This window comes from Otolemur garnettii, unplaced genomic scaffold, assembly GCF_000181295.1.
Source record: "Otolemur garnettii isolate 467f Iridium unplaced genomic scaffold, OtoGar3 scaffold00201, whole genome shotgun sequence".
Taxonomy (NCBI): Eukaryota; Metazoa; Chordata; class Mammalia; order Primates; family Galagidae; genus Otolemur; species Otolemur garnettii.
Genome location: NW_003852596.1, coordinates 1,645,124 through 1,654,830, shown reverse-complemented (window position 1 = coordinate 1,654,830; position 9,707 = coordinate 1,645,124).

Sequence of the window (9,707 nt, the reverse complement as noted above, 5' to 3'; positions counted from 1 at the left end):
AGGGAAAGTAACAAAAAGCACATGCCAGTTGGAGTCCTATCTGTTTTAATCAGGAAAACAACAGTTTTACTGGCGGCCCAACCAAGAAAATATCACGTGTATCTCCTTTGCCAGAACTGGGTCATGTATCCGATCATAACAGCAAAGAAAGTAGGGAAATCAAGTTTTTTGAACTAGAGACTACCTGAATTAAATGGGAATTCTGCAGATAATGAAGAAAGAAAATGGATAATGACTAGCAATGAAGAGTGTCTACCAAAGGTAACAAGAAGACTTTTTTTAAAGCCACAAAGTAAGAAAAGAAGAAAAATCTCTGGGGGGGGGGGTATGATACAAACATTTAAGGTCAATTACCTTTGGAGTTGAAGGGAGGGGTTCAGAAAATTTTGTAAATTGATATACTTCTTTAGTTTATTACAAGGACAAATAACATCGAAATTTTTTTAAAGTCAGCCTATAAAAAGCAAGCTCATAAAAGTCTAAAAACAATAATAAAATAGCATAAGCAGCTGACTTGCTAGTACAGGTAACTAACAGTTCTCTTTTGGGCATGAGCCATTCATGCCAAACACACCTCACTCAAACCATGTGGGATGTCTGATGTGATGTACAATCTTTGGTGTCACCTCACTCAAACCATGTGGGATGTCTGATGTGACGTACAATCTTTGGTCAGCATCTCTGGGTTTAGGGAAACACAGATGTATTTCCTAAGTTCACCCTGACAAATATTTTTAACTTAGGTCTATTCCATTTAACTCTGCTTCTAGGCCACATATCCCCTCTTGTAACTTGGTTTCTACTTAAGAAATTGACTTATTGGCAACAAAGCCAGTTCCAACTGGGCAGCTATGTCATCTTCCAATACCATTACTTCACCCTCACGCCCATACTTACTCTGTTTTATAACTCCAGAGCTCTTTCCTATCCCTATCTTATCTAAACTTGTGACAGCATCAAATAATGAAGAAAATGGTGCTCGAAGAGATGAAACAATTTCCTATCATGGAATTGATGACTGATAGATCTTAGAGAACAGGGGTAAACACAACCCAGGGTCCTGACTCTTAGTTTAGTTGATATTTCTAGCTACATTTTTTTTAAAAAGCAAACTTGGCCAGGCATGGTAGCTCATGCCTGTAATCTGAGCATTTTGGGAGGCTAAGGCAGGAGGATCTTTTGAGGTCAGGAGTTCAAGACCAGCCTGAGCAAGAGGAAGAATCTGTCTCTACTTAAAATAGAAAAATTATCTGGGTGTGATGGTAGGCACCTATAGTGCTGACTACTCGGGAGGCTGATGCAGGAGGCTCACTTAAGCCCACAAATTGGAAGTTGCTTGAGCTATGATGCCATGGCACTCTACCCAGGATGACTGAGACTCTGTCTCAAAAAAAAAAAAAAAATAGGAAAACTTAGATAATATAGTTGCTTAACTATCTTTTTTTAAAAGGATAGTTCTTGTAGCTTCTGTGAGCTAGACTTTTAGTGTGTGTCACAAACATGGAAAAAGTAAAAAAAAAAAAAATAGTGTCATTAGTTATCCCCTTCTTTAAAATCCCACATTTTCCTTGAGCAAGACCCTACATTGAATGCTAAAGCCTGGTGACTATTAACTACCTGAACTGGTATATTTGATTAGAGACTGCCTTTATTCTACTTTATATATTGTCTAGATTTATCATAGTCTCATTGTTCTTTACAGAGCTTTTCAGTGGCTGCAATAGCAATAACCTTGACTATGTAAGCCTAGCTTAAGAAAATATAGCTAAATATATATATATATATGTGTGTATATATATATATATATATAGCTAAAAGTCTTTTTAATAAAAACCTACTTAGTAGAAAATCCAAAAGTAGAAGCTATATATATATACATATGTATATATGTGTGTGTGTGTGTATATATATATCAGGATGCAAATTCATATTTTTGCAAAAGTTTCTATTCTGAAGACAGTATATAAAGAGATGAGAGAAAAATGAATTCCATCCAGGACATTCAAGCAAAAATAATAGAGCACTTTCTGTATGCCTAACCTGAAGTAAACTAAAGAATACTTTCATAATCAACAAACCATTGAGATTTAAGGGCAAGATTTCCCTTACAGCGTGGTATTTGTAAAAGTTACAAGCTTCCTGACATTTTATTTATATTTTCCTCCACACAAGCAATAAATAATTTTCCGTTGGAACTACTTATCAGCATGAGAAAAAGAAAGCCAAAACAAACCATTAATGTTCCGATAATGGAAAATGAAAATGAATAATAAGAAAAGTCTCTGGGGAACAAAAAAGCAGTCTGCAGAAAACAGAATTCTCAAGTACTCGTTGAGAGTTCAGTCCTGATGTGGCAAAAGATACAGGCTGACTGATCAGAATGAGTTTTTCCCCAGTCAAATCACATTCTTTCTCCCAGAAAAGGCTGTGACAAACACCTTATCTGCAAAAGAAAAATTAATGTTCTTATCTATTTAACTTAGCTTGCGAAAAGGCACAAGGTCAGCCTCTGGAAGAAAATCTTACTTTATCCACTTTTTTCACCTTTTTTGGTAGAATTTCCATAGCGCAGATAGGACTTATGAAACATGAGAGCATGGGGAAATCTCCATATTTGGATAAGTTGGAGACTTTGGTAGGGGTTTAGCAAATTTAAATAGTATATTGCTAGGTTATTCGTGTTGTTTCCAAGCACGTTTTCTACTTTACCCCATCTACTGACCAACTAAGTAAGCACAGAGGTATTATTACTACTCTATACAATAGTTAACCCAGTTGGGGGCTTACAGTCAAACTAGGCCATGGGCTGGAAAGTAAGCAAAATGAGAGGACAACTGTGAAAATGTGAGGCTTGACAAAGAAAGGCCACTGTGCTTAGCAGACTTTTAAGATGCCCCCACCCCATGATTCCTGCCTCCTGGTATTTGTGCCCTTGTCTAATGCTCTCCCCTGAGGACACTTCTACCTAATAGAATAGAAAAGAGATGATAAGATGTCACCTTTTTGCCTGCGCCTTTTGTCTTGCTATTAGACATTCACTGTTGCTTTCTTAGCTTCCCTGCTTGGTTTGATGAAGCAAACCACCACATAGGAGGTACTCAGGGGGCCAAAAACTGAGGGAGGACTCCCGATTTTTGGAGTCACAAGTCATATTGAATTACGACCCACCTTGGTCACCTCAACTTAATTGCATCTGCAAAGACCCTCTTTCCAAATTAGACCACACACACAGGTAATGGGGGTTAGGACTTCAACGTGTCTTTTGGGGAGACATGATTAAACTTATAATAAATGGGTTCAAGAAAGAATAGAAAAGAAGAATCCAAAACATTAATTACCAAAGGTCTGTGAAGAACTGAACCCTCAGTTCAACAATTCCTGAAAGATAGAAACCTGCCAACAACAACAAAGTAAATCCTTTCCCAGAAAAGCCTGGGCCAACACCTTGATTTCAGCCTTGTGAAAAATCTTAACCCACAGACACTGTGGAAAAAGTCATCACACAGCAACAGATAACTAATACCAAAAAAGCATTAAATCTAAGGGGGAGACTCAAATTGTTAGTAAATGCACAGTGCTGTTGAGAATATCACACGGAAATGGGATCCTAAAGCAATGAAACGGGACATTTCACAAGCTCCTAATACCAAATGCATCATCCTACCAGCATCACTTCTTAGATACTCAGCCTTTGTTCCAGTCATAGTGGATGAATTTTCTGCATAGGAAATCAGCTGTGAAGCTGATGCTAGGCCCAGTTTGTTCACCAGATTTCACTCTCTCTCACTGACTCAAAGGAATTGATCCAACAATTTCTCTCTCCCTCATCACTCATTTTTCACTCTGCCATTATCAATTCTATCAACATTGGAATATGTATTCTTTTTACCATCTTAGAAATAAAACTAACAATTTCCCACTCTATTACCTCTGCTTATAAAAGTTTTGTCTTCTCTATTGTTTCTTCAACCCATTTATGATAAGTTAAATTGGGTCCCCCCAAAAGACATGTTGAGGTCCTAACCCCCATTACCTGTGCGTGTGGTCTAATTTGGAAGGAGAGTCTTTGCAGATGGAATTCAGTTGAGGTGAGCAAGGTGGGCCATCATCCAACATGACTTGTGACTTTATCAGAATGGGAAAAGAAACACCGAGACAGATGCACAGTGGAAAGATGACAGAAGACACAGGTAGGGTGTGAAAACTGAGACAGAGATTGGAATGATGTGCCAAGGAATACCAAGGACTGCCAGAAATTAGCAAAAGCTAGGAACGAAGCAGAGAATAGAAACTCTTTGAGAACCTCTAAAAGGAATGAATTCTGCTTACAAGGAGATATCAGACTTCCAGCCTCCAAAACTTCGAAAGAATAAATTTCTGTTGTGTTAAGCTATCCACTTTGTAGTAACTTGTTATGACAGTCTTAGGGACTTGTTATGACCATTCAAATGGGACTTTCATTTGTACCATTCCATGGAAACTGTTTTTCTCAACTTTGTGAATGATGCTATACTGCAAAATTAAAAAATCAGTTCTTAGTTATTATTTTAAACTGTCAGCAACATGTTAGAGAGTTAACACTCACTCCTCCTTGAAGCAGTCTCTTTCCTTGAGTTTCAGACCCCTGCAATCTCTTGCTTTTTTCCCCCAATTTACTAATCACTCCTCTGCTTTTTCTGTTGGTCTCAGGTCTTAATGCCTAGATTACTTTATCCTCTATATCTCACTCATTGTTGATATCATCCATTCTTATTAATTATGTTGATTACCTTCAACTTCATATTCCCAGCCTTGACATCTTCCCTGAATACCAGTTCCCTACATTTGAATGTCAAATAGGTTTCTGCAACTTAATCTGGACAGGTTAAGTCCGTCATCATGTAATCGGATAGGAAGACAAAAGGTAGCACTATGTAACATATGACTACCAATTCTTCCCTACCTCTCCAGGACCAATTATAACCTCTCTGAATTTTATAGCTAATTCTTAGAAGGGCTATTAAAATGCACTTTATTACCAGAAAGAAAATCTTACTTTTAGATGGTCAAGCTTATATATGGAATCCAAAGGACGGTGCAAAATTTTATTTATGTTTCCAATGTAATTGTCTATTATAGCAATTTTCAACTAGTATGCTACAGCACACTTGTGTGCTGAAAGAAGATCTTAAGTGTGCCCCCCAAAATTTTTGAAGATCATTAATTAAATCATTACCGAAAGAAGTTCAAAGATCAGTAAGTATATTCTTTTATTTTTTTGCTCTTTGATCAACACAATTTAAGTATGCCATGAGATAACAAGGTTGACAAGCACTGGTCTATCAAGCTATGTCAAGTCCAATTTTGATAATTATCAGGGACAGAGAGACCATCTCTCAGTTCTTGCTTTTCCTTCTCCCTCTTGACAATTCATTGATTATTATTTCTCTACATTTCCCTCTAGGGTACAGATCTTCTTCCTTCTCCTTCTTTAAGACCTCTGTTTTTTCACTGTCAGGCAAATAGTTGCATCTAGTTTCTCCATTGACAGCACTAAGGCAAGGAAGGTGCTGTTACTTAAGATTCCATAAACATTGGAAAAGAAGGGAAGAAGCAGCCCTATCTGAACCAGCCTCAGAGCAAAACAACTATAATACAAACCTTTCTCTTGTGAGTATTAACTACCTCTTTGAGTGATCCAATGTGCTCTCACTAAAGGACTCCACGAAGAACAGGAAAGAACTTCCTTAATCTGATAAAGGCCATTAATGAAAAATCTTCACCTAAGATTATACTTAATGGTCAAAGATTGAGAGCTGTCCCTCTAAGATCACAAAAGTGACAAGGATGACTGCTTTTGCTACTTCTATTCAACATGGTACTAGAATTTTTGGCCAAAGAAATAAAGTAAGAAAAATAAATGAAAGGTATTCAAATTGCAAAGGAAGAACTTAGAGTATCTCTAGTCACAGAAAACATGATCTTATACATATAAAATGATAAAGAATTCGCAAAAAAACCTATTAGAGGTAATAAATGAATCCAGGAAAATTGCAGGATACTATTAATTCAACAGTTAACAATCAGGTGTATTTCTATAAAGTAGCAATGAACAATCCACAAGTGAATTTTTTTTTTTTGACACAGAGTCTCACTTTGTCACCCTCGGTAGAGTGTAATGGCATCACAACTCATAGCAACCTCAAACTCTTGGGCTCAAGTGATTCTCTTGCCTCAGCCTCCCAAGTAGCTGGGACTACAGGCACCTGCCACCATGCCTGGCTATTTTTAGAGATGAGGTCTCAGGCTGATCTTGAAACTGTGAGCTCAGGCAATCCACCCACCTTGGCCTCCCAAGTTCTAGGATTACAGGTGTGAGCCACTGCATTCAGCCCCAAAAAAGGAATTAAGAAAATAATTCCATTTACAACTGCATAGAAAAATAAAATCCTTAAGAATAAATAAAAACAATGAGGTGTAAGATTTGTACACTGAAAACCACAAAACACTGTTGAAAGAAGTTTAAAAAGACCTAAATAAGGGGAAAGACACCCCATGTTCATTGGATGTGTAAGGCAATAATAGATACAATGACAAACCAAAGTCACATCAGATCAAAGAAGGTATTAGCAGACAAGGATAAATGATACTTGCAGTGTAACAGATCATTTGACTCCATAAATACAGAAAGGGTATCCTCAGTTCCTAACTTTCCAGTTTTGGTCCCCATGGAGCAAAACTATACTTTGGTTTTCTTGCCTTGTATATCTAGGAAATTGCCTCCTGCATCCCTTATATCATGGGTCACAACTGGCTACCTGCATGCTAAATCCAGCCAAAGATGTGTTTCATTTAGCTTTACACAGTACTTTTTCCTTTTTCAAAATTAGTTGTCTAACATTGAAAACTCTAGACAAGACACATAAAAATCATGGTTTCTCTCTTTTAAAAAAAAAAAAAATCTGAAATACCTGCAATGCTGACCATATTCATTCATGGCACTGGTTGACTAGAGCCGGCCATTGCCTGCTTGCTTTGGACAACCCCCCACAACTCCCCAGTGCCACCCAGTGGCCAGTTTTGTTTAATTTGGCTTGCGTTGTCTGCTGCATTTGAAACTCCGTAGTAACATAAAGGGAATTCAGAGAGTTTCTGTTTCTTTGACTAAAACCAGGTATATATCCTTTTGCTCCAATTCTAAGCAGCCCTTTTGGAGTAAGCAAACGGGAGCAACAGGAGCAGCCGGGGACAGCGCTTTGTAAATGTCGTGGATTATCATTCAGACAGGAGACTAGGGCCTCTAGAGAATTCTCACTATTCCACGCAGTGGTTCTTATTATCTTTTACAACACATAAAAAATTTTGTCTGCGGCACCAGGAGCACCTTCCCCAACCTTCTTCCTGTAATGCCTTCAATCGTTGCTACAACCTCCCTTCTGCTCAATTCCCGAGTTGGGTAGATTACCATTCTCCGCACTTTTTCACGCGATTCCATTACCTCTTTCATAAAGCACGTCTTTTACACCTACATTTCTTCTCTATAACACTTTCCATACCTGGGATCTAGTTCAGGCTTTGTCACATATTTACTGATCATTGTGATAAGGGACTCTCCTTCTCTGGTCCAGAGAGTATTCGCTTATAAAATAATTCATCAGAAATTAAATGGCATCTACGGTTACCAAGATTTTTTAAGTTCTTTATTTCTGTGAGGGTCTTCCCTGGTTTCAGTCACTTCAACCACCCTTCTAGAGCCCCACTTCCACCCTTCTTCCTATATGGGTCATTTCCCGCGTATGTATATTTTTTCCTTTTCCTTTATAATCACTACTGTCGTATGCATTATATATTTCTACCACTTCCTTTAAAAATATATCTATTGTGTTTTAGTTTTAAAGAGATAGAGTGACTTTCATAATCCAAAACATCGGATAACTGCAAATATTATTTATTGTGTTTATTTGTTAAACATTAATAAATTCATGTTCCAAAAATTTTGCAATACTTCTGGGGCATTAACAATCCGTTGGATTTGATTTCTGCGCTGCTCCAGACTACAGAATCAGAACCGGTATATGAGATTTACAAAGAAGTATATTTGTAGGTACATAGAAGTAAACCTTTGGACAATTAGTTTGTATGTGGAATGGATTTCTTTAGGAGGGAGCAGGTTTCTCATAACTGAACATGTTTATAGCATGAACTGAGGGGCCATTTATTACGTGTAAAAGATGATATAAGAGGGATTCATGCATACTGTACCAAATAATGATAAAGAACTCAAGGACTGTAACTTCTGTCCAGATAGATATTCTGTAAATTGCTAATACCAAAATTAACTTACCTTTCCTGAAATATAGACCAACTAACCAAGAAGGGAGACTTTTCAGAGGCACATTAAGTAGAATTGGAAAAAAAAAATCTGTCTAAAAACTTTGGACAAGTGTCAGAGTTCATAATCATGGAATGATTATCATGACAATATATTGAGCTTTCATATGAGGAAAACTTCCTTGGAATGCATCACTTGTACATTGAAGCTACTATATTTTTGGATAGGGTCCAAGAGAGAATTGAACTTTGCAAAACTGATCTCCATAACAAATAATTCTATACTGATATTTCCCTTATACTCTGTTGCATTATATAATAGCTATACTCAGTAATTTCCAAAAATTATTAGCATGCCTTGTCTACAGCAAATTGTTAATATGTGTTTACCAATTAATATGATAGTTAGGTTGGATTTCAAGATGAACTTATTTTTAAGGTATCACTTGGCTGATAAACATGAGCCAAGCTCTTAAATTAGGCAGCTGAGATACATTGATATTAGAGACGTGGGGACATCACCACATGCTTTTCATTATTAGTATTAGTGATGACTGAGTTCAGTTACAAGAGTTAAAGATAAGAAAAACAAGAAAATAAAATATTCCTCTGTTTCACATGTACCCTTGTAAGATGGGAAACTTACTAAATGCAGAATATAAATGTCTTAACATAGGAGAGGGGAGGGAGAGAATGGGTGAGGGAGAGCAATTGGTTAGACCACACTACGGTGCATCTTACAAGGGTAGATGTGAAATTTACTAGGTGTAGAACATAAATGTCTAAACACAATAACCGAGAAAATGCCATGAAGGCTCTGTTAACCAGTTTGATGAAAATATTTCAAATCGTATATAAAACCAGCACATTGTACCCCATGACTGCATTAATGTACACAGTGATGATTTAATAAAAAATGAAAAATAAAAAAAAAATTAGCAAACTGAAAAATAATTATAAAGCTTCTATTCATAAAGAAATTATAATCTGATTTTCAAAAAAAATTCCTCTGAAATTGAATTCAGTAAAACTCACTAATACTCACAATGTGTGAATAGTCGCTTTGGAAAGCAACACAAGCTTATGTGTAAATGGGTGCTTCAGAAAAGTTTAGGGACCCCAAAAACTCCAACCAAGATGAGTTCAAGGAGCCAAGGCAGGAGTGTGATTTCCATTAACTTAAATGGAAACATAATCAACAGAATTTTATTCTGTTTGGAAACTTAATGAACTGTGTGGTATGCTATTTAGAGAGCGACTGGGTGAACAGAAAAATCAGCTTGGTGAAGCCCAGACAGCCAGCTATGGGCAGTGTCTACCCAAATATTATCCCAAGCAGAGAGTTTTCCATGGCACTGCCTTAGATCTGACTTGATAGCCATTCACATTTTTTTTTT